At 42.8% G+C, this 25126-nt stretch overlaps 1 protein-coding gene across 10 annotated transcripts in view; it reads right to left on the bottom strand.

The window, feature by feature from the left end:
• The window catches only part of ZBTB20 (zinc finger and BTB domain containing 20), a 625639-nt gene that overhangs the window by 212633 nt on the left and 387880 nt on the right, over positions 1-25126 (bottom strand). For 7 of the 10 annotated variants that reach the window (XR_008446640.1, XR_008446641.1, XM_054043665.1 and 4 more), the window contains one exon: positions 1986-2078. The exons of 2 other annotated variants lie outside the window; for them this stretch is intronic. The gene's annotated coding sequence lies outside the window, so the exon portion shown is untranslated. Of the gene's footprint in view, positions 1-1985; positions 2079-6535; positions 6619-25126 lie in introns of those variants that run through there. One more of the 10 variants, XM_054043712.1, reaches the window with a different exon arrangement.

Genomic DNA, 25126 nt, shown 5'->3' with positions numbered 1-25126 from the left:
TGGTATGAGCAAAGTGACATCAGCAAAATAAAGCACGTGTTGTATTCATCACACAACGTGGAACAAAAAAAACGCCTAAAACACAACAATTTTAAAAATTAATCAATGGTGTAATTCCACTGAAGTCAAAACCACTGAATGTTGCCTATCCACAGACTTCAATGGAGTTAAAACATGACTGCCCCATGTATGTATCCCATACCACATTGGCTTATTTTAGTGACAAAACATGTTCTTACTATTATTTTTTCCTGTCAACACAGCAAGCATAGTCAGCACCTGCCACATGACACACCCACAGAAGTTAATCCATAGGCCAAATGTTAGTCTGAACAGCAGGGCACAGGTTTTTGAAAGGAAGGTGCTTAGGAGAAAAATGGTGAAAGAATTGTTTGGGGATTGATTAGCTCAGAGACTCCCTGACATTAATAAGAGTTGTGCAGTTAAAACTTGACTGGGCACTTAACAGAATTTAGAGGTTAGTTTTTAGAAATGTGATCATCAAAAACCCTAGTTCTGGACATCCCCGAACTTCAGTGGGCCTTATCACTCCTACCAGATCTAATCCTACCCACCCATCTGTGAACATCTGTGAAATCTGGATCTGAAGTATGTGGGATAGCCCATGTTAGAGTGCAGGCTATGAAGTCCTTCTGTCATAAAATATTTGTGATGGCAAACTTCATAAATGAATAGTGCACTTTTTAATGCATTTGAGTGTCTTGTCTCAGCCTTAGGGAGGCTTTGGAGGACAATAACCATATTAACTTGATTTTTCGGTCTGGAAAGCCCAGGATAGCCCAATCACTGTGCAGCTTCACTCTCATTGCCACATTGTTTTGCAACAGATTAGATATCCCACCAAGGATACGTATGGGATGGCTGCACAACACTGGACAATGCTTCAGACTCACAGGAAATACTCATCTCTCAAGCACAAAGCAATATGGATAAATATAAATACCATGAGCCAAATTATGCGCTTTCTCATGTCCTCCCATAAACCTCAGCAGAGCTGTACAGCATGTAAGCAAGCACAGAATTTGGTTCTATATATCAAGTTACCCATAATTTCTAGCGCTATTGCTCTCTGGGAGACCCACATATAGGAACATGTATACTAAAAGGTGTAAGCGCAAAAAAGGCTGAGCTAGCAATCGCTTAACTCAGAATTTGATTAGTTTTTGTAGATTTAGCTCAGAGCTTTAATGTAATTTAAATGCACTGTCGTCATCTGCATTACATACATACCACACTGGGTAAGTGGGTGTGTGCATGATGGTCTGAGAAAAGGATTTTGTTTTAATTTAATTTTGAATTGATATGGTGAATTCTAGTGCACCAGAAATTGAAGCACCAATAGCACTAGTTGGAACTGGGCATTGTGCAGGCTGACACTATGCAAGATTCCATCATTCAGCTCTGCCAATGCACCTCAGTCCTGACCTGCAGCCTCCCCTGCTATTCAGTCCTGGGCTATTCACGCAGTTCTGCTAATGCATCTCAATCAATCCTGTTCTGCAGCACCCCTTGCTATTTCAGTCCTGTACTCGCCACGCAGTACTCTGCCGACAAAACTCAGTTTGTCCTACAACTCCCTATGCTATTTCAGAAATGGGCTTTCACTGAGACATGACTGACAATCATGCCAAATTGTGTGCACTGGTGATGTGAAGCAGACACAATAGACTAATCAAAGGACTAGACTGAGACCAGAAAACTCTATTCCCTTCTGCCTTAACCTAAATATGAACCCAGGTTTTTTCAGGCAAAAGGCTACTGAATTAGCCTGTGTACCTGATGCATAGGTACAGACAGATACTGTAGGTACACAGATGTCAGGCATTCAACCGTTCCAACTGGATACAGTTAGGAATGTATTGCCAATGGCTTTTCTGGTGTGAATCAACAGGTGGCTTGGCACCAAGATGACTATTTCCTTGTGGGTTTCACCTCTGGTTTCAGGACAGAAAATGAGATGATACCTTTTCAATGCTGCATTTCAAGTCGGCTATATGGAAAGCAATTCCAACCAATTCTCTCCCTCTTGCAACGTAGAGGAAAAGTGCCAGCCACTGCTGCTCTTGCCATCAATCCACAATGCAGGTGTTGGGAAAATGCAAAGAAAAGGGGGGAAAAGAAGAAACAATAAAATACACAAATTGAGTTTTGCATACATGACAATCAGAATATATAATTACCACTTCTACAGAAAATAGCATAAAAAGGTAAAAGCACCAGAAAGAAAACAAAAATAAAAAAGTTGCTAGTCTGACAATCAAAGGTTTTCCTGAAACTGACAATTAGAGGGATAATTTCAAAAACAATTTATGCATAAACAACAAAAACAACAACAAAAAATGAACCCAGACTTTATTTAATATGATAGGATACTTTTTAAAAAACACAATGTCTTGGGAAGTATACAGTAAACTTAAAGGGACACCTGTTAAAAGAATACACCTATTACAAGAATAGAGTTTGCAATCACTAAACCAAAGTATACACAGAAACATTATACCCCCACCCCCAAAAGTGTGTGTGTATGTGCATGTGTGTGTTTTCTCAGGGAAAAAAAAACGTCACAGTAGTTGAAAACAGACTAGTACAAGAAGTTAACCTGTTCTGAAGGCCATGAACTAAACCCTTCAATCAGAAGCCTCTTGAAATTTGGGAAGAATTTGGATTCAGATCCAAACTTTAACAGATTGAACTATATATAATTCCAGCTCCAAACCCCCTTCGTTTTTTGGAAAAGTCTGGATCTGAACTTTATAGCTTGCGCTCTGTCTCTGCCACCTCTTGTTGTGCATGTCTTATTTTCATAAGCCAAACACTAGTGACATCTACCTCTTCTATGACATGGATGAGATTTTTAAAAGCTCTCAGCATTACTCTGCTCCAATTGAAGTCTGTGGTAAAACTCCCATTGACTTTAATGGGAACAGAATTTGGCTAATGCTGAGTACTTTTGAAAATCTCACCCCATACATGTATCTGATTACAACAATCTCCCAGGAACTGGTGTCTGTTACAGAGTGATACATGTAATGCAAAGCTAAGTTGCAAAATGAGCTTTTTGGAACCAAGAAAAAATATTTTATTTCAGAGATATTTTGGAAGAGATGATCGCCAGAGTGCAGCGTACTCCCAAAAAGAAATCAGGACTAGAAAAAGACTAATCTAAAATGTTTCCTCTGGTAGATTTGAATGTCCATTTATATCACAGAATTCTGTAGTTGGACCCTTTTGAACAATGATTAAGAAAGAAAAGCCAGCTAAACCATGCCTTTCAGATCAAGGCTTTGAAAACGAAGCATGTCTCTCCTCTCTGGTGACAAAATGGAGTAGTAACGTGTACAAAATCAATATGGCCACCAGCCAACATTAAGGGGGCCTTATTCTTCAGTCCACAAAGTGGGATCATAAAGAGCAGTGAGAAACTTTCCTTGACTGGCAATTATGGAAAATATGATCCTTTAGGAAGCTCCACACACCAGTGTACCTACAGAACATAGCCCTGCCGGATTAGGTCATACCAAAGCATCTGCGCTAATAGTGACTGAGGAGCCAAGTCAGGAAGGGAGAATGCACAGGGCACTGGACTGATTGGCAGGCTGTATTCTTGTCTCTTACACTGATCTGCAGCTTGCTCTGGGGCAAGTCATTTCACCCCCTCTGTGCCTCTATTTCCCAGCCTGCCCTCTTGTTTATTTAAACTGTAAGTTCTCCAGGGCAGGAACTGTCTCTCACTATGTGTTTGTAAACTGCCTAACACACTGTGGCCCTGATCTTGGTTGGGGCCTTTAGGCATTACAATAATACAAGTAATAACAATAACAGTATCTTTTCTCAGACAGCAGCCAATACTTGATGGTGAGAGGAAGGGAAAATACAACCCAATTGTGACAACACATTGCCAGTTGAACAGCATTATCCACAGGTTAAAAATATCTTCCTGTCATAAAATTAACCAGCCCTTTTAAAAATCCAGCCACAGTATTTGATACCAAGAGCTCCTGCATAAGCAAAATCCACTACATTCTGAGTGGTCAATAAGGGTGGCCTCATGATTTGTGTTCCAACTCACTAGAAGTGAGAGATCAGAAATGGGGGATCCCGTGATTCCACTGTTAGAGGGGAAGACATGGCCGGCCCATGAGTTGCTGAGGTTGCAAAGGAAAAGCAGCTCTTTGACTTACTTATGCTTAAAGCCAATGTTATTGAAAATATAGTTCCTTTAACTGTTTCTAAATAATTCATGCTATTCATTTAATATTGTGACTCCTTCTTAGTACTTGGCTCTGTGTATTAACACTGCATATACTGAAGAGTAATTGGAGATTCTACAGTGTACTGAATGCCTCATACTTGGATTGCATCAAGAGCTGATATCCATATCCATGTGCCCACATTTCTGAGGCACATAAACACGGTGTGCATGGAGGATATCAAGGAGTACCGTTGTACACAGCTCCGTATCTAGCGGAGTGCCACAGGGGTTGCTCCTGGTGCCGATTTTGTTCAACATCTTCATTAATGATCTGGATGATGGGATGGATTGCACCCTCAGCAAGTTTTCGGATGACACTAAGCTGGGTGGAGAGGTAGATGTGCTGGAGGATAGGGACAGGGTCCAGAGTGACCTAGACAAACTGGAGGAGTGGGCCAAAAGAAATCTGATGAGGTTCAATAAGAACAAGTGCAGAGTCCTGCTACAGGCTGGGGACCAACTGGCTATGTGGCAGTTCTGCAGAAAAGGAACTGGGGATTACAGTGGACGAGAAGCTGGATACAAGTCAACAGTGTGCCCTTGTTGCCAAAAAGGCTAATGGCATATTGGGCTGCATTAGTAGGAGCATTGCCAGCAGATCGAGAGAAGTGATTATTCCTCTGTAATCGGCACTGGTGAGGCCATATCTGGAGTATTGCATCCAGTTTTGTCCGTCCCCCCCCGCCACTACAGAAGGGATATGGACAAATTAGAGAGAGTCCAGCAGAGGGCAACGGAAATGATCAGGGGGCTGGGGCACATGACTTATGAGGAGAGGCTGAAGGAACTGAGCTTGTTTAGTCTGTAGAAGAGTGAGGGGTGATTTAATAGCAGCCTTCAACTACTTGAAGGGGGGTTCCAAAGAGGACAGCGCTAAGCTGCTGTCAGTGGTGACAGATGAAGGTGCAATGGTCTCAAGTTGCAGTGGGGGAGGTCTAGGTTGGATATTAGGAAAAACTATTTCACTAGGAGAGTGGAGAAGCACTCCATCCTTAGAGGGTTTTAAGGCCCAGCCTGACAAAGCCCTGGCTGGGATCATTTAGTTGGGGTTAGTCCTGCTTTGAGCAGGGAATTGGACTAGATGACCTCCTTAGGTCTCTTCCAACCCTAATCTATCTACGGCACTTGGATACTAGATGTTTGGAGCATCTTTAAGAGCAGTAAAAGGAAGGCAAAGTTCTCTTCCCACTCATACCAACATTATCCTGTCACTGCTACTCCTTCTAATGTTTTCTGGCAAACTCCCAATTTTCAGTCTTACTGTTTGCTTGAGAGAAGCACTCAGAGGAGACTGTGGTTGTCTTGCTCTTGGAGCAAAAACACACCAACTTGTATCTCAAGATAATGGTTCAGGGGTAGATGGAGATTGAAGGAACAGGAATGATGGCTGTACAAGGGTATGCCTACACTGCAATTAGACTGACTCGGGGTCATGGGACTCAAGCTAAGGGGCTGTTTAATTGTGATGTAGATGTTCGGGCTTGGGCTACAGCCCAAGCTCTGGGACCCTCCCACCTCACAGGGTTCTAGAGCCCGGGCTTCACACTGAGCCCAAATGTCTACACCACAATTAACAGTCCCTTACCCCAAGCCCTGCAAACCCAAGTCAGCTGGCATGGGCCACTCATGGGTTTTTAATTGCAGCATAGATGTACCCAGGGGGTATGAGAGCTCCCTGCTGACTAATCCACATAGGTCATTGCTGTTGGCATAAGAGGAAGATGAGCACTATACCCAAGGCCAGCAGAAGGAAATGGATTAGGGTATAATAAGTAAGCCCAGAACTACACAATTCAGGTTCCAATTTAGGCCAACCTTTTGTTGGGGCCAGCTGCAGGGAGTGCAAACACACATTCAGGTGCCCTAGGAATGGGGGCAACCACCACCAATAAAACAGCAGTTCCATGCAGTTCCCCAGCACGGCGAGTATAATGACAACATTTTCTTAACTCTGTCATTGGCTGTGAGAGCACAAGACCCTGCTTTACTGATCCTCTACCACTGCAGTGGCACTTCTTGCCTCAGAGATGTCAAGAGGTTTTATGGGAACCCACTTAGTGTTATGGTTTAATAGGCCTATTTTCAACCACATGCCTGAAAGGCCTTTAGACATTCCTTCCACTGATTTGTTTATTTTAAAGAATAGCAAGTGCTGAGTGCATAGGATCCTGTTCTATGGGCATGAGCTGCTAAGTTTGAATCCAGAACCATATCTAAATTTCCCTAGAGCTTGGGACTGTTGCGATCCAGTTTTGAACTGACCTGGCACAGAGATACAGGACAACAGAGAAATTCGGTAAGAGATGTGAATCTCCTCAATATTCAGGATGCTTGGTAGAGCTGAGTGAATAATCTGAAATAAATTAAATATTTGAGAAATTTTACATTTTTTTTCTACTTCCCAGAATGGTCAGCAAAAAGATGGTGACATTGTCTGTCTCTTATACTAAATTATTTGGGATTTTCTTCAGTGAAGGAAGTCTGCGGCTTGTTCAAGTTGTGAATTGCAACTTGTGCTGCATTGGTGAGTCATGTGGTATTGGTTTGAGTCTCTGATTGGGTGATTTACAAAACCAACCAACCTCCTAAAAAAGCTAATTGAGAATTGCATAATGTATTGTTAAAATTAGCAGCACACACTAACTGACAGAGAATGAACTGCAAACGTATAATTCAAAATTCATTTTTGGTGAATAGCTGGGCATTTGAATGAAAGGTGTTTTAGCTACAAAAGCTTGAGCATGCAAATCTTCATGGAAAGTGAACAAAGTCATATCAAAATTCCTTTTCAAATGTGAATGAATATCAACTAACTTCCCCCCTGCACACTATTGTGTCAATTCAAGTGTCTGGATCTGGATTTTGCTTCAGGACTCTAATTCCACCATTATCTGGGACCTAGCAAATTGTGCTGCACAGGCAGGACAGAAGAAACAGTGAGTAACAAGATACGGTGAACACCCCCATCCACAGATTTATCACGAGGGGGTTGGGGTGAGTAAGATAGAAGGAAAGGAGGGAGGAAGCCAATGGTTCAGAGTGGACTGCTGCTTTGGTCAGAGTTGTCAGAGTACACCAGAGGTAACAACAGGACAGAGAGAGACTTTCATAGAAGAGGAAATGGTTTGTAAACTTGTAACAGTCCACTATGCAGAAAGCTAGTCTTACTACATCAGAAAGGAGACGAGAGGGTTGGAGAGAATGTGGATGAGCCTCGTCTCCTACATTTTATTCATTGCTCCCTGCTTGACGATCCATCTGCCTCTGGTCTACTGGGTCAAGGTTTGGCATTAGTGCTTTTTAAAATTATGATTTTAAAAACTGAACTGAGGGAAATGAATGATGAAGAATTCTGCATATGCTAGAGAGTCTGTTTCTACTCTTCAAAGTCCTTAATTGGTTATACAGACTGACTATCCTAGAGGCTGCCCTCTCCATTCGCAATTCACTAAGACAGCTAAGCTCAAAGGGAGAAATTAATCTCATTACTGAAAAACCACACAAGGCCCAATCCACCTGAGCCCTTCATGTGGGGCTTGAGTAGAGCCAAGGGATTGTGCAGGCACTGAACACTGGAGCGAATTTCACCCAAAAAGAGCACTGTGGCTGACGAATCCCCGGATGAAGCTCTTGGTAGTGAGTGTCAATGCAATCCAGGTAACAGTCTCTTCTCCTTTGCAGAAAGCATCAGAATGTGCACTAGACAGAGCACATTCAGCGCATGACGCAAACCCCATCTTTTTGCACAAGTCTTCCCCAACAATGAAGGCTTAAGAATGTCCTGGTTTCATTTCTCATGGACAAATATTGATGGGAAAAAATTAAGTAACAGTGACTGAAGCAAGGAAAAAGAAAAAAAAAAAAGCCGCGATCGGCGGCATCTCTACCACCGCTTCATTCTACGGCGGCAATTCGGTGGCATGTCCTTCACTCCGAGAGGGGGTGACGGCCCCGCCACCAAATTGCCGCTGAGTGGCCGGAAGTGCCGCCTCCCTCTTCATTGGCCGCCCCAGGCACCTGCTTGCTACGCTGGTGCCTGGAGCTGGCCCTGTCCCCTTCATAATGTCAGCAATACACAGCTAACTAGTCACTGTGATTTGGAACTGGAACTAGGGGAAATCTCAGTCAGGGTGGGAATGATCATGCAGGAAACCCTAAATCATTATTTTTGATGTGGAGCAATGGGAAATGCTACCACCAGAGATAAAGAGGAGTTTGAGCATCAGCAGTTTAGTCTCCTGGGAGAAACCTGTATTTGCTCACTTGCCTGCCTATTTTTTTGGGAGGGAGACAGAGTGGTAGGAGAGGAGGAAGACATCTTTCCTGCGGCAGCAAGGAACGCTGAAAGTGTCTGCATTTCAAACTTTGCTAAGAATGTATCTTTTGTTCCTTCTCCTGCTTTGTTTCCCTTTAATGATAGCTTTGCTGTAAATCCCATTTGTGAGCAGCTCTGATAAATGCAAATTTTAACTTGTAAGCAATACTTTTCAAAATACTACTACATTTGAAAATGAAAATATAAGAGCCTGAGGCATAAGATCTTCCCCACTCTACTCAACTCTCCAGTGTACAGTACTGCATGCTATTATTATTGTTGAATAGCATGTTGGGTTCTTGGCACTGTACACATCTACTGTACAGGGATATACAGCCTGTGCCCCAAGGAACTACCATACGAGGTGGGACAGAGCAAAGGGTATCGCACCAGAAATAGTTGCTGGAGGCAATTTGTCTGTGAAGCTCAGGACAGCAGAATGGCTCCTGGAACACTAGGGAAGTCCACAGAGGTGTTGAAGAAGGATGATGTCATAGTTGAGCCCCTGATATACGCAACCATAATTTCTCTTTATCACTTTGTGCTCAGGCATTTCAAGTACTAAAATTCTGGTAGTGCTTCAGACGGAAAGGTTTCCTGTACTCTTTTCCACACGCCTTCACCCAACACAGTCAGAGTTTGGCTGTATAATTAATATAGGCATGGAACAGCATTCAATCACATACAACAGTGTGTAACCATCACAGCAGTATGGCCTAGTGCCTAGGGCACTGGTCTGGGAGTCAGGAGGCCTCAGTTCTGTTCCTGGCTCTGCTGTTTGCCCATGGGCAACATACTTCATCTCTCTGTGCCTCTATTTGCCCTCCCATCCTGTGTCTGTCCTATCTTCTTAGACTGTAAGCTCTTCAGGACAGGGTCTTACTGTGTCTCTGTACAGTGCCTATCCCAACAGGACCACGATCTCAGCTTAAGCCTCTAGTGTCTACTGCAATACAAATAATCATCAATGGTGGTCCAATCTTAAAGTAGGGGCCATAGGTTAGTTTTGTATCTTTGACAATCATGGGGAAACCAATGATCTTATTAATTTATTACAATAAAACTAAAATGTGAACTTGTTGTTTCTATCTCTTCAAGCCCAGTTTTAAAAGGTAGAAAACAAGTGGCCAGCATGGTCTTGTACAGTGGCAAGGCAGATCCCAAGATACTCTCAGCACTATGGGGCCCCTGCTTCCAAGGACCAACCCCATTTGCCCTCCCAGCTAGAGAGAAATACCTGAATTAAAAGAGGAAGAACTCCTTAACAGAATGCTAACAGGTGTATTCCCAATTCTCTGCACAGGGCATTAGCCAGGAAACCCTCATTAGTGTTAATGAGAAGCGCATGGCTAAATTGCAGCCCATTCAGTTACTAACATGAGCCGAAGGCATGTCTCTAAAGCACTACAGAAAGTCTGTGTGATTGAAGGAAAGAGGCCTCTTTGCACTTGTTTTGCAGTCCCCATGGATCTCAGGATCCCTACTTGTTTCAGGGCCGAAGTCCTTAGAACTGGATAGAAAATAAACAACACAAGAATAGAAAATGAAGCAACAACACGAACTCTTCACCTGCAACACATAGCACTGAGGGCTGGGCCAAGGGAATTTTCAGAGCATAAATGTCTGTCACTGGCAGTAAGTTTAGTCATGTTTTTAAAACAGTGCTGAAAATGTGCCCCATTACATGTTGAGATGAAGCTCCCTGGGTACAAAAGGATGGTTATTCTAAGCTCCTGTGTTATTTCTCAGAGACAATAAGGCAGAACAAAGCATAGACTGAGAAAGAACAGTACAGACAATTCCTCTAACAACCCATATGTTGGACACGTCTACTGGCATAGGCCTGATCCTGCATACTTCACTCACCTAAAAGTTTCATTGAAGTTTTAAACCCACCCTGCTTGTATTTTCCTCTGGCTGCTACTCCATAATTGGCAAATGCATATTGCTGCTCTCAATAATAGGAGACAACTCACCCTTCTGAATCTCCATTCCCCAGAGGCTGAGTCTCACACCCAGCCACCTGCTAGTGGACTGTTACAAGTTTACAAACCATGCTGATCACTGGCAATGTGATATCACATCCAGGGTTTTCATTCACAGTGAACAAACCTCTTAAGATGCGAGTTTCCCCCACCCATCCATCCTCCCATGCTTAAGCTAAAAGAGCAATTATTATAATTCAAAATAAAGCTTTTTTCTGCTGGCTGTCTATACTTATTGGCCACTGCTGCTGCCTTACCAGTAGCACCACCAGTATCCACAGAGCTCCTGAGCCTCTTTATTTTCCCTCTGCTGCTTGCCTGCCTGAAGCAGTGTTACCAGGTGGTTAATTACCTCTGCAGACCTATTCAAAAGCCTTCTAGGGTGTATCAGGATTGTTTTAGGCAAGTGAAAAAAAAATAAACAGGTTCAGGTGTTTTGGGGATAAAACAGAAAGTTGGGCTTACATGAAATTCTGGTTGGAGGAAAAAAATAGTACCTGGGTGGGTGTCTAGGAACAATGCTGAGGTGATGGGAGGAACATTTGGAAGTGGGTAGTTAGTTACTCCTGGTGCTGGCTCGCTCTCACAAGCTTATTACAGCAGAGTAACAGATTGTCATGTAGAGTCTTTCATAGTGTAACTGGAGGAGGATTGGAAGTTCAATGAAGGGTGTTTTGGGATGTTACTTGAGGGGTTGCAGAGGTTATGGATTCTAGTTATCACTGGAAGGAGTGATGTGATTTCAGGTTAGGGGTGCTGGCTGCTCTTATTGGAGGATGAACTAGGGGTTATTAGAGGTGATTTGGGGATATTGAAAAGGAGGTGAGTTCCAGGTGGCATGACTCATTCCCCTCCCACCCACCATCTGACCTTCAAGGGAAAACTGCAGTGAGAAGCCAAAGACACTCCAGTAGGTAGGGGCTGACGCAGCAAAGCAGAGGCATATGGTCAGGTAGAGAACTTTCTAGAGTGTTGACTGGACTTTCTCTGAATTGTATTGGTTGATTGCTCTAATCCAGGGGTAGGCAACCTATGGTACGCGTGCCGATTTTCAGTGGCACTCACACTGCCCGGGTCCTGGCCTCCGGTCCAGGAGGCTCTGCATTTTAATTTAATTTTAAATGAAGCTTCTTAAACATTTTAAAAACCTTATTTACTTAACATACAACAATAGTTTAGTTATATATTATAGACTTATAGAAAGAGACTGTCTAAAAACGTTAAAATGTATTACTGGCACGCGAAACCTTAAATCAGAGTGAATAAATGAAGAGTCGGCACACCACTTCTGAAAGGTTGCCGACCCCTGCTCTAATCCCTCCCCACAGTCTCTTCACTCCACAGCTGCTCCCTTACAATCTTCTCCCCCACCCCATTCTCCTCACCCACCCACCTTCCCTTTTTTCTCATTTAGCTGATTTCTTTTGAAGATCTCTTTTGAAGTACCCTTCAACAACAACAACTCATAAAACAACAACTGCGGCACTAAAGTGAAGTTTACTGCCATCATATAGTTCACTACGCTTGTGTGTTATACCTCTCCCCCCACCCTGCATCTGTCTCAGGGCCGGCTCTAGGCACCAGCAAAACAAGCTGGTGCTTGGGGCGGCACATTTTTAGGGGCGGCATGGCTGGCGCCAGAATGCCGCCCCTGCCACCCCTAAAAATGTGCTCCGGCCGCCCTAGCTCACCTCCGTTGCTGCTGCCACTGCGCGTCACAGCGCGCAAAACAGCTGACTCGCACGCCGCTGCTTGCCCTCCCTCTCAGGTTCTCAAACCTGGGAGGGAGGGCGAGATCCCGAGCGGCTGTGGCGTGCGAAACAGCTGATTCGCGCGCCGCTGCTCCCCCTCCCTCCTAGCTTTGAGAGCCTGGGAGGGAGGGGGAGACTCTGAGTGGCCGCAGCACGCGCGCCACTTCTCCCCCTTCCTCCCTCCCTCCTAGGCTTGAGAGCTTGGGGGGAGGAGGCAGGGCTGGGTATTTGGGGAAGGGGCGGAGTTGAGGCGGGGCCGGGGGTGGGGTAAGAAAAAAACGGGTGGGGGGGAGGGGGCGGCCAAAATTGTTTTTGCGTGGGGTGGCAAAAATCCTAGAGCCAGCCCTCGTCTGTCTGGTCTACTTAGATTGTAAACTCTTTGGTGCAAGGATTATCTCCTAGTGTTTTTGTACAATGCTCAGCAAAATGGAGTTTCACTTTTGGTTGACCCTTAGGGTCATGTAAGAAACATGATTAATAATAACAGCTGTTGAAGTCTCTTTGCCTGCTCATAGTGCACCAGCAAAGCAAAGGGGGTGGGGTGGGGTGAAGTGGAGAATAAATGCAATAGAATAGATGTTTATGAATCAGTTTGTTTGTTGTATTTCTCACCCATGCCAAAAATAAATTTAAAAATGATGGCCCATATTCTGCTCCCCTGGTACTTCTCCACTATGTCAATAGGGTTACAAAGGTGACTGGGAACATTTGGCTTGAGCTTCAAATCCATTTTATGAAATGTGGAGGAGGCAAGGAGAGAGGAGGGGAAGGTGTGGATTCTGAACCTACTCCTACGGGTTTGATTTTGAGGGTGATTCAAACTCAGAAATGGCCCATTTTCCAGTTCCGGTTTGGAGCTGGCTGAAATTTTGCCACAGCAGCAGTTCTCATGAGTTTTTTGTCCAAGATTTTCACTATTTGGAGCTGAACTCTCACAAGATTTTTGGCACCATGAAATCTAAATCCAAACTGTTTCCAATTCATCCAGCCCAGATTCCACTGTAAGCCTAATTTTGTTCTAAATCCAACAGTTTTGACCAGAGCTGGTTATAAATTTTCTGGAGCAACTTTTTTTTTGGTTGGAAAATACATTTGTTGAAACTGAACATTTTTCATGGAAACATGCAGGCTTGAGGAAACTTTTTTTGAGACGGGTGCTCAAGTCCAGGATTGAATTTCTGGTTGAAAGCAGAAAATGAGAGATGGAGAGGACCCTGGCCCTGCTCTGCCTGACTGGGACCAAGGACAACTGAGGATGTGGGTCTCCCACATTCCAGATGAGGGCCCTGATTACTTGGCTTTACAGTCAATCTCTCTCGTGTGGGAGTGGGTCCTCTTTACACCTATATTTAAATATTCACTGAGGAAACAGCAAGAGGATGACTCGATAATCTGGTGGTTAGGGCACTCACCTGGAATGCAGGAGACTAGGGTCTAAATCCCTGCTCTGATTCACTGAATATGGAATGAAAACAAATTCCAAAAACTCAAAATTTCTCTCAAAACAGAATTCTTGTTTTTGAGCCAGCCCTAGCCTCAACCCATTTCCACATACAGCGTGCCATAACACCACCTTTGACCTCAGGTTTTACAATAGCCTCTTTGCGGGATACATATTTGTGTGTAAATATATGAGTTGCATCAGACAAAGAAAGAGGAGTAGCCCGAAAGGAGGGGGGTGGGGAGGTAAGATACCTACCAAGCGGTTAGTCTCTAAAGTGTTGCCAGTCGTGAAAGGACTTGACGTGCTAATATCCGTTCATTCAGACTCTTACAGACATGCTAAGAGCGTGACGGCTGGCAGGCGCTGCATTTAAGTGCTGTTACTGAGGCCCCCAAATATTGACAGAGTGCCAGATTCTAAGAAACTATTGATGTATGCAGCCGGCCGCTGCTCCAGACACCTCTCAGACAGAGTCTTTAAATGTCACAGATTAATGAATTTTCATGAAATGGAGAGTGAGAAAAAGAATAAAAAAAAAAAATCCCACAGCATCCACATTAAAGCAACTTTTATCCCAACACAAAACTCTGTTCTAAAGGGTAGAAATCACTATTAGATAGTATAGGATTATTATAGTTAGAGAGGCTGTGGGAAGGAAAAACCCAAAGATCTATTAGATCGGTGTTTCTCAACCTTTTTGATACCAGGGACCAGTTTACTGCCTTCCTAAACATGTGAGGAAGATCTCAGGGTCCAGCATTGGTCCGCGGACCAATAGTTGAGAAACAGTGTATTAGATCATCCCATACATCCTTAATGCAAAGGCAGGATTTGAGATGATGATGGTTTTGCAAAACCACAATCAGGGATCATACAGATCTGGGTCTCCCTTTATCCAAACCCACTAAGGAGTAGGTTCAGTTAAACAGTTCCCATTTGGGGTGCAAAAGGGCTTAAACTGCAAAATCTGCATCTGAATTTCAGACTGCCCTAAGTTTGGGGCATTGTTAGAGAAAGTTTTGGTTGAAGCCCCTGTTTACTAAAAGTACTATGCTAGATCTTAACCAAGAAGCTGTATAAAGTTATCTGATGATATGAAATGTCATGTGATAACAAATATGCTGATTATTTTTCTTTCTGAATTTATACCAGTGAAGCTGAATACGAATGAAAGAATTTCAAACACCATTAAAATGTAATAATGCAAAATGCAGTCAGCACATAAATGACAACCCTATGCATGAGACATCATTTTAAAGAAGGGGAAAGTGAGAGGATAATACAGGCAAAGGTAAAAATGGGCCATTTATAACCAAACTACATTAAAAATACTGCTTTAATGAGCCCCTCTATGCACAGTACGTTGGAGTCGTGGATCCACATGCTATTTGTTCCATTGTTTACAGAAGCACAGATGGTTAATTCCTGTCAGGTTGAATTGTCCTCATGTCCCCCCCTACAAAACTTTCCTTGTAGATTTCTATTGAATGTGGTGACACCTAGTGGGGTGTGGGAAGAGTTGTTCAGCTAAGGGCTAGCTTCTTCCCTCCCCCAACCGGTTTGCAGGGTCACTTGATAAGACTTGCACAAGAAATGAGGTGCTGCCCAGGCCAAAATCACCAGGATTTAAAATGAGGTCCCGAGAAGCTCAGAGTGTATTTCCAAAGCAACTGAAGCTCTGTATTAAAAGCCACCTGTCTGTGAAGGGCAGTTTTCCCTCACTCTGGTGTGCTGTGTAACTAAAAGTAACTATATCATACACACTGCGGGCTGCGGGGGGGTAGGCTTAGTCACATGTGCTACAAGCTGGGTAGCTGGATATAATTTACACACAGGCCCAGCAAGTGGACAGTATCCTAGACTGGCGAGTAGTCCCTTCTGTGAGGAGAGAGAGCGAGCAAGCTAGCAAGTAGCAATATATAAGCTTTATTAACACAACAAGACCTTATAGTTCTCCAGTTCCATTTTCAACTGTGGGAAAAGTTAACTCTCTGCCCAGAAATATTAATGTCAACATCCTCTGTCTCTTGGCCACCTACAAGTTCATTTTAAGAAGAGGAAAATATGCAAATGAGATTTTGTTGTCACATCATCTTGTCAGTCAGGTTATTTGTGACTTACTTTTCCCCCGCACACACACTATACTGGGCACTAACATGAAAGGACAGGCACATCCTGTTGCCAAAGCAAAATATTTTATTTTTAAACCACAAAGCTCTTCTTTTGATAAGTCAGGTGGAAATTGGTTTATGATCTTTCTCATGTTGAACTCTGACCCTTTGAAGTCCTTCTGAACTTAAGAACAGTTTGTTTGCAGCCTTACCACCTCAGTTCTGCAGCCCACACTCCTGAGTACCTCTCAACTACTGTTGTACTGATCCAAGTAAATTTCCCTGGAATGGCCTCCAACTCCTTACCACAGTCCATCCATCCATTCCCATCATCCATTCCAAAGGGAGGCATTTAAACCACTTACTGACACCTAGTGAAGCTGGTTAGATTTCAAACAGGGACTGGTGAAGTTGCACATGGAGGTTTCAAAATTGGGGGGGGGGGGAGGGGAAGGGGGCACTGCAGCAGCACCTCACAGCAGCCAAGTGCCAATGTACTGACCTCCTCCTCCCCAACAATGGCTGTCAGCAGGGTTTAAACCAGGATCTTCTGCAATGCTTCACAAACCTCAGCTGCTTGAGCTAAAGACTAAATCCAGGAGCTGGGATGAGTAGCAGGCAGCTCTCCTCTGTGGATCAGCCAGGGAGAGAGAGGGGAGACGTAACACACATGGAGCAGTGGGTTACACTAGCATGCATTTGCGCATGGCTGTCAGATAACTGAGCACTCAAATAGGTGAGGAGGCAATGTGTCCAGGTGTTCCTCTTTAAATACTTCATTAATCATTTAAAGACAAATTAAATACAGATTTTTCACAAGGGATCCATTTAACACATGGTAGGAAATTGGGCCCTGATAGAATATACTTCAATATTCTTTCATTGGGACTTTTGAGTGGTTGTTTGAACTATCTCCATTTCTCTCTCTCTCTCTCTCTCAATCTCTCCTCTCTCTCCCACAGGAAGTGCTATACTGGATCAGACCAGTGGTCCACAAGCCCAGTATCCTGTCTCCAGCAGTGGCCAGCAACAGATGCTTCAGAGGAAGGTACAAGAGACAATATGCCCCTATGAAGGTCTCATCCTACTCCCTAACAGAGACTGGCTTCTGCTTTGAAGCAGGAGGTTTAATATACTGTCTAGAATTTGGTAGCATTAACTATTGTAACTCTAGGTATTCTTCTTATTCAAAGAGATGTTTAATTCCTTTCTGACTCTTGCTCGCTCACTCACTCTCAATCAGTTGCATTGAAATGTATTTTCCCTGAACTCTGCTCAGTCTGAGGCTGTGTTACAGACAGTACAGCACACTTCATTCCCAAACCTGTGCTGCGAAATGACAGGCCTATCACAAAACCCAGTCTGTGATGATCTCTGTCATCACAAATGTTGAATATACCACCGGGCAATGCAAGCTCTGTCTCCTCAATGATGGAGTTGTACAGGTTTGGGTTTCAGATAGAGCTGTTTGTAACAAACATCCATGGGAAATTTGTCTGCATCGTCAGGGGAACATCATAAAGTGGGGTTAAACGGATTTTAAAAAGTAACAGAACTGGAAGTGAGGATGTCAGAAAAGGGTGATTGGTGCAACTTTTTAACTCACTTCAGAAACGGTGTATGATTTTTCAACGAGCTTTTGGCATTTTGATCAATTTAGGGCTGGAATAAGTCTTGTGACTTATCCAAGCTCGTGCAAAGAATCACTGGCATATCCTCGTATTGATCCCAACATCATGCCAGGTCCCAGTCCTTTCTTACAAACCCTTAGATGAGCTCTCACTAAATGTTGTTGCTGTTTTCTCTGAATAACAGTGCTAAAATCAGTCCTCACTTCTCCATCCCTATTGCTAAAATGCTGCATCAGCAGAAGGGTGTCCGGGTCCTAGGACAGGGATAGCAGAGGCTGGTCAGGATTGAGGTGCATTGGTGGAGCTGTGTGGAGCCAAAGTGTAGTATGGGGTGCAGCAGGTCAGGATATGTACGCAAGACAATCAGTGCAGGAAGTAGCAGGAAAGAAAGGATTACTGAATCATTGAATTTAATAACCAATGAGGTCTCTAATTTCTAACTCCTTCACCTAGTTTAGGATTATCCCATGGGCTATCCCTGCCTAGCTATCTATCTCTTTTGTTGTCTCTGTATCTCTCCCATCAATGAATTCATTCATTCCCTGTAATCAGCACTGATTAGAGTTATTTAATATCAATCTTTTTTCTTTTCCTCCCCCGCCCCTTTTTTTGCTATAGAAAGATCTCAATCAATTTGTGCACACCCCTGCTTGTTAAAAGTTGCACTTCTCCTGCTGACTTACCGCTCTCTTAATCAAAAGGGCAGGAGGAAGCAGTTGGGATTCATTCTTCTTTTTTTTTTTTAAACCACACAAATGTCAACTTCCTAAAAGGATGTTTGGCATAGCTGAGTTCAGTCATGTAATGTACAAAGTCGGCATGATCAAAAGGTTGCAGGACTGCCCACTGCTAAAGAAGAGGGAAAAAAGGAACCTGGGATCTCTTCTGAAGTGTTAGAGAACACATGAGCCAACTGTCACCACTAGAAACACTGTTTCTAGTAACAGTAGAGATAAGCCTGAGACACACAATGTAGGTCCAGATCCCAATAACTGCTAAATCTGGGGGTGTTCTGATCCAGCTTTTTCCAGATTGAATAAAAAGGGGGCTTTATGTAGCTATGGTACTGTGGGGGGTTGTTTTTGTTTTCTCTGTATTGCACCTTTACGGTTGTAAGAACTCTGCCTGTGTGGAGAGAGAGAGAGCAGTTGTTTTGTCTTCAGCGTTGTTGCAGCTTTCATACACGAACACACACACACACACACACACCCCCTATCAATAGGTTTTATATTGCCACTCATCATTCTACTGCTTTTGTTTCTCCTTGTTATTGTTTTCCTTTATCTAACAGTCATTTTGGATTGAAAGTTTATCAATGGCTTACTTTCTGGTGATGGAATCATAAAAGAAGTAGATTGGATGTCAAGGTATTTTTCTTCAGATATTTTGTTTTATCATTTTTCTCCCCACAGTTCTTTTTAAATGATTCCTTGGAAGCTTTAAGTGAAAACAGTTTCCCTATTGAAATTTTTAATTTATATATTTTAAACAAAAGTGGTGTTAATTTTGTGCTGGCAAAAGGCACTGGACTGACAGCCTTAGAGAATGAAGCTTTTATATTCACAAGTTACGCACAGTGCCAGTGCAAACTTCCTTGTACTGCTTTGTCACTAGGCACAGCTACATAGAGACCATATCTTGGGAAGATGGCATAGATCAGCCTCCTTGACCCTTCAATCCTTGGTTTCTTTTCTGAGAATGCCCATGAATTTAAGTCTCAACTGTGGTGTGGACACCTGTTGACTGGGAAGTGGATTGAGACCCACCAAACTCATTTCACAAGGCCACCAAACAGTAACAATTTTTTTGGTCACTACCAGCATGGTAGTGCTGGTTGTGAACATCTCTGAAAATGGAAAAAGTCTGTTTCCCATGACAGCTCTCCTGAACTTTTCTTTTAAGTGCCATCTCATGTGCAAACTGGTTTGTTATTGTAGGGTTGCTCACGAGAGCAAGGCTGCAGGCATTCATTTATATCTCCTCCTTTCTGATGCAATGTTCCTACTGTTTCACCCACACTATGTTTGCTCCATTTTGCTCTGCTTCTTATGACAATTTTCACAACTTTCTGCAGAAGTTCAGCATTAGAGAACACTTCAACTATCCCACGGGCTTCAGCCAGATGTCTGAGCTCTCAGAGGCCTTCTAGAAACACTGGTGGTCAGAATAGTTTGTGTTAACCCTTCAGTGAGCCTGGATCCAGTTTACCAGCCAGAAGAAAAATCAGTCAGTAGTCAGGTGCTCTCTGTCAATCTCTATTTAGTACAAAAATCTTAATTATAGATAGATTTCAGTCCCAGAACAGTAGCCTGTGATTAATTCCCCCAATAGCAAAGCATATGAATAATAATCAGAATTTGGAATCCATTCCCAAAGGGAAGAGTCTCTGAACTGTATGTCACAGGGATTTGGGATAGGTTCCCAGAGGAGAAAATATCTGCTGGGGAACTGGTAGAATGGGATTGATGTCCTGATAATAGAATATTTGAACAGCAATATTGAAATCTCTAATGAAGAGAGGATGTGGACACTACCATTTATATTGTTTCAAAGCCTCTCTGTTTCAGCAGAGAGACGACGATAAAGTATGAAAAGCTATGCTAGCCATAAACAAGTCACTTTGGAAAAGGCAGTGTTGCCTAATGGATAGAGCCCTAGGCTGGGAAACAGGAGAGTGGGGTTCTATTCCTGCCTCTATCACTGGCCTGCTGGGTGACCATGGCTAAATCATTTCAATTCTCCGTGCCTCAGTTTCCCCATCTCTTATTAATGGGGATGATGATACTTCTCTCCTTTGTAAAGTGCTGTGAGACCCACAGATGAAAAATTCTATGTAAGAGCTAGGTGTTGTTACACATTTGCTTATTTTACATGGGAGAAAATATCAATCTGAAAATAGTACTTTGTTTAATAATTAAATGGTGTGCAAAGCAAAAGTGATTCTTGTTCTCAAGGAAATGCCAAAATGGCAGTGGGAGGGGCAAACAACACGACCCTGAACATATCCTCGGGGAAAAAACATCTTTTGTAAAGTTCCTCACAATGTATTGAAATGACTAATTATTTGTAGAGAACAAAGACAACAAGGGGGCTCTGCAAATCTCCTTTTTCTTTTCGTTTCTGTAATATATAGTTTTTTGTTTTCCTCACAAGTTGGTGACTAATTTTAATGACCATGAGTCACATCTGAAGCTACACATGCTAAGATAAATCTACCTTTGCATTTTAAGGTCGATCATATCCTATAGCAAGCTTCCAGGCTGCAGCTGATCACTGCAAGGGTCAGGAAGGAATTAGTCTACATGCCAGAGTTTCACTATTGCACAACTCGCTCCTTGCACTATTGAGGAGGGAACACCTTCCCCTGAAACACCCAGTACTGGTTGCTTCAAGGGTAGAATCCGGATGAGACGGATTGACCGTCTGCTCCAGTAGGGCAAATACTGTGTTCCTAATGGAGCTGTTAAGCCTTTAAAAATATTTCAAAACATGTTTTAAACTTCCCAAATTGTAGACGACCCCTTTAACGTAACAAATGTTTGATGCAGTGAAAGCACACGAGTCAGCTGGGGTTCCCTACTAGTCTGCATGCCACTCCGATCCATAACTGTCCCAGGATCAATTCCTAATTCTCAACAAAATATAAAATGTGCTGCCTCTGCCAGAAGCCATTAATCATAAACTGCTATTGCTTTCATTTTACGAGTAAGCCCATCGTCTTGTTCAAATCTCTAATTTTCCACAGTGACAGAGCAGTTCTCTATACATCACTCAGCTCCACCGGCTTCCTAGATATGCTCAGAATTAAAAAATACCGTCAAGCCCATTCAGCCTCTTGCTCACTAAAACACGTGTCTTCTACTGATTTTAAAAGACCTGAATTTGCCTTTTCCCCTGTCAAAGGTGCATCTTCTTCCCCACAAAGAAAACAGATCAAAATGTCATTCAGCTTTCTCTTGCACCCAGATATTGCCCCTACAGAAGAGGGTAAATGTTATAGAATAACAAAGTTTCTCTGAACAGAATAAAAATACTAATATTAATACAGTGAAAACAGCAATAGCATTGCCCAACCCAACCAGCGTTTCAGAATGGAGACTCCAATAAAGATGGAAAGGAAATGTTCACACTACTTACTCTCACAGGCAAGCTGGAAGTCTCACACTGAAGTCACAAAATGATACTGATGAGCTTGTACACATTAAAGACAACCCATCACAGCTCATTTTAAGTTACTAAAAAAAGAAACAAAAATCCTAAACATTGAAAGCCAGAATGATCATCTGTGATTCTGTCTGCTATTAAAACTATAGTTATGTGGCCTAATGGGTAAGCAGGGGACTGGTGGGTAGGACTCTTTGGTTCCATTCCTGATTGTGTGCTGCACTCACAGTATAACTTTAAGAAAGTAATTCACCAATCTCTGCCTCAGTTTCCCCATCTTTAAAACAAGCATCAGAATCTTTCACGAACATTAATGAATTAAGCCTCACAATCTCCCAGGGGAGTAGGTCACTATCATAACCTTCTTTGGAAAATGAAGGAAATGGAGGCACCAAAAGGTGAAGTGACTCACCCATTGTCACACAAGTTAGTGGCTAAACATTATGTTGCAGAGCCCAGAAACAAAGATGATGGGCCCATTAGCAATGCAATACATTAGGCAGGCAGAATGATATTTTAATTTTTAAAACCCATTGTTTTATCTATTGTATTTTCACCAGATTTTAGAGGAAATAGCCTTTGCCTCACATTATTTCCCGACAAAGTAAGTTACAGCCTCTACAGCCTCTTTACATCCAGAATCTGGAAGGTTATCCCATTGTGATATTTTCAATGAGAAGTTGTGTGTGTGGTATGTACATGCATATGGTGTTTATAAATTGTTTTTTAACTTAAGATATTTTATTCATTTTTCCACATGGCACAAGTAGAACACACATCTTTGTTGGATAGACACCAATACAGTAACATAACTTTACATCTCAGGCACTCAAATTCTGCATGAGCAAGGCTCCCCTCAAGGAGCTGGAGTGCTGAATAGAGAATATGTATCTTCAGGGACTCAGCGCCTTACAGAAGATGCTCAGCACTACACCGATTCAGTTGCCTATTTTGCACAAAATTAAAAAATTTTTGGCCACTTCCATCATTATTAAAGGTAGAGATGTAGCCCATGGAAACTACAGATCCCAGCATGCACTGCATTATCTTGATCCCACTGTGTGCGGGGAGCCTGCTGTCTCCATGGGCTGCACCTCCACATTAATTATGAGGCCAGCCACAGAGCATATTTGGCTCAAGGGCGTCAATTTTCTTTCATCTGCTTTATATTTACAACCTAGTCTTTGACAACACCAGTGATCAGAACCAGACACCAATAATGGGGGTGAAAGAAAGGAACAGCCACAGCTGCCTGGTTCTTCTCAAAATGAAAGGGTTAAGAAGCTGGCCCAGTAATTTTTGGACGTATACACCCACCCACTGACAAGCAGATCAGCTTGCTCTAATGGATTTACTGAGAATACCTAACAGACAGCACTGGGATAATATGTTTACACACACTACTAGGTATAACCCTTTCTCATGTAAATGGAAGCATGCGAAGCTTAAACCCGGCCCAGAGAGAAGTCTGTCCTTTCAGTGCAGACCTTCATGCCTCATGTTTATACAAAGTTGCTTATTTAATTTCTACACTGCTCTTCATTTAAACTGTGCTGCTGTCTCAGGTGTCACTTTAAGAAGCAGAGACATCAGTTTAATTGATTTTCCAGGCCAATGGATGCCATAGATAGCACCAGAAGGAAAATAAAAAAAATATTTTTAAATGATGGAAGTGTTACTAACTTAACTGAGTGTTTTTTACGTAAAGTTGTACATGACTAGATGTCATTCTCTTTAATTTAAATGAAATTTAAGAATGGAGAAATTAGTCCATTTAAAATAAATAAATATGACTTGTATTCCTACTGGTAACAATTAGCACCTACTTTTCACCCAGAGATCTCAAGGAGTCTTACAAATGGTGTAATTATCCCTGTCCTAGCAGTTGAGGAAACTGAGGTGAAGAGAAGCTAAGGTCTCAATTTTCATGTGTACACCAATTTTGGGTGCCTTAATTTTTGGGTGCCCAACTTGAGACACCAAAATTAGGCTTCTGAACACTGAGGCACACAAAATTAATAGGCACTTGTGAAAATTTTGGTTGACGTGACTTGCCCAGGGTCCAATAGTCATTGATCAATCAAGGATTCTCAGTCAGACTTCCTGACTTATGTGATAACCAATGGCCCACTTCACCTCCTTGATAAAAAATAACAAATATCCTTCAGCCTTCACTTACCCCTTGAAATAACCCCAAACATGAATTTTAATACTTGCGCAATGTGTTAGATTGACAGACTGGGAGACTAGGAAGTCTTCTGTTTCTTAGGAAAACAGGGATTCAGGAGCAATGCACATTTCCTCACTCCCCTGCACCCCCGCCCTCCCCTCAGTCCCCTAAGGGTGAGACTACATTTCATATTAAATGGACCATTCAATTTTTGGAATTTTTGTTGAGTCTCCCAGTGAGAGAGAGCCCATTAGTGGTGGTGGAGGGGGATTTCAGCTGGGGATAGCTGTCCAGTAGGAGACAGACTGAAACCAATAAAATCAATTCAGAGAGGCCATTGAACAGCCTTTATTTTGGTTAGTGTCACCTGTGCAGCGGAAAGGGAAAACAGGCAGATCATAGCCTGGTCATTGCCCCATCCATCTCTTTTTGAGAAGATTTGAGGAATCTTTGCTCTCAGAGTATGCAAGGATTGATATTGTGAGGCAGGGGATGAACAGAGGAGAAATCTTAGCTCAAAATGTCCTAACATCCATCAGTTTGACTTTGGCCCTATGCATTATTTCACTTGAAAAAATTGTTTAATTCCTTCCTCTCTGGTGCATCAGGTCACACTCCTGCGAAGCTCTGGTTTCATGGATTAGACACAACAAATCCTGCCTCTTGGCAGGAGGTTAGACTAGATGACACTTGTGGTCCCTTCTAACCGTATGGGTCTTTGATTCTATGAGCGCTCGGTTTAGTTATGAATCCTTTTCTCATATTTTCTCTCTCTCACTCTATTTCCTCTGTTGTCTCTTTCCCCAGCAGCATGTCACTTGTGGGACTCCAGGGAATGACTTTAGTGAGGCATGGTATAAATAGGAAATGCGCTGTGCTGGGGTGGATCACAGGATGGCACAGTACATTTATCTTCACATGTGCAAGGATGTACGTCTGTAAATTACAAGTGGGAAAGGTCAGATATGTCAGCTACGATGGCAACAAACAGCTTCACTAGTGAGCACGGGCATGTTCTTCCTTTGCTGCTCCCAGTGCGCTTCAGTTTCCTGAGCCACACTGGAGAAAAGACAGAGTTCCCTCCACTGGAGCATTAGGTATACCTGTGCATGAAGCCTTGCCTTATAGCTTGACATTCTCACCTCTTTTATCCTTCTCCCCCACCACTCGGGAAGTTGCGCTGGCTTTTCCAACCACTAAGCTAGTACCGATTGCAAGGGTGGCAGATAACTGTCATGTTATGGAACTGCTCACTATACAAGCCTCTGAAGAGATTTATTAT

The sequence above is a fragment of the Malaclemys terrapin genome, chromosome 1 (genome assembly GCF_027887155.1).
Source record: "Malaclemys terrapin pileata isolate rMalTer1 chromosome 1, rMalTer1.hap1, whole genome shotgun sequence".
NCBI lineage: Eukaryota > Metazoa > Chordata > Testudines > Emydidae > Malaclemys > Malaclemys terrapin.
Note: the sequence above shows the minus strand (reverse complement) of the source record. Positions and strands in the feature narration are given on the sequence as shown.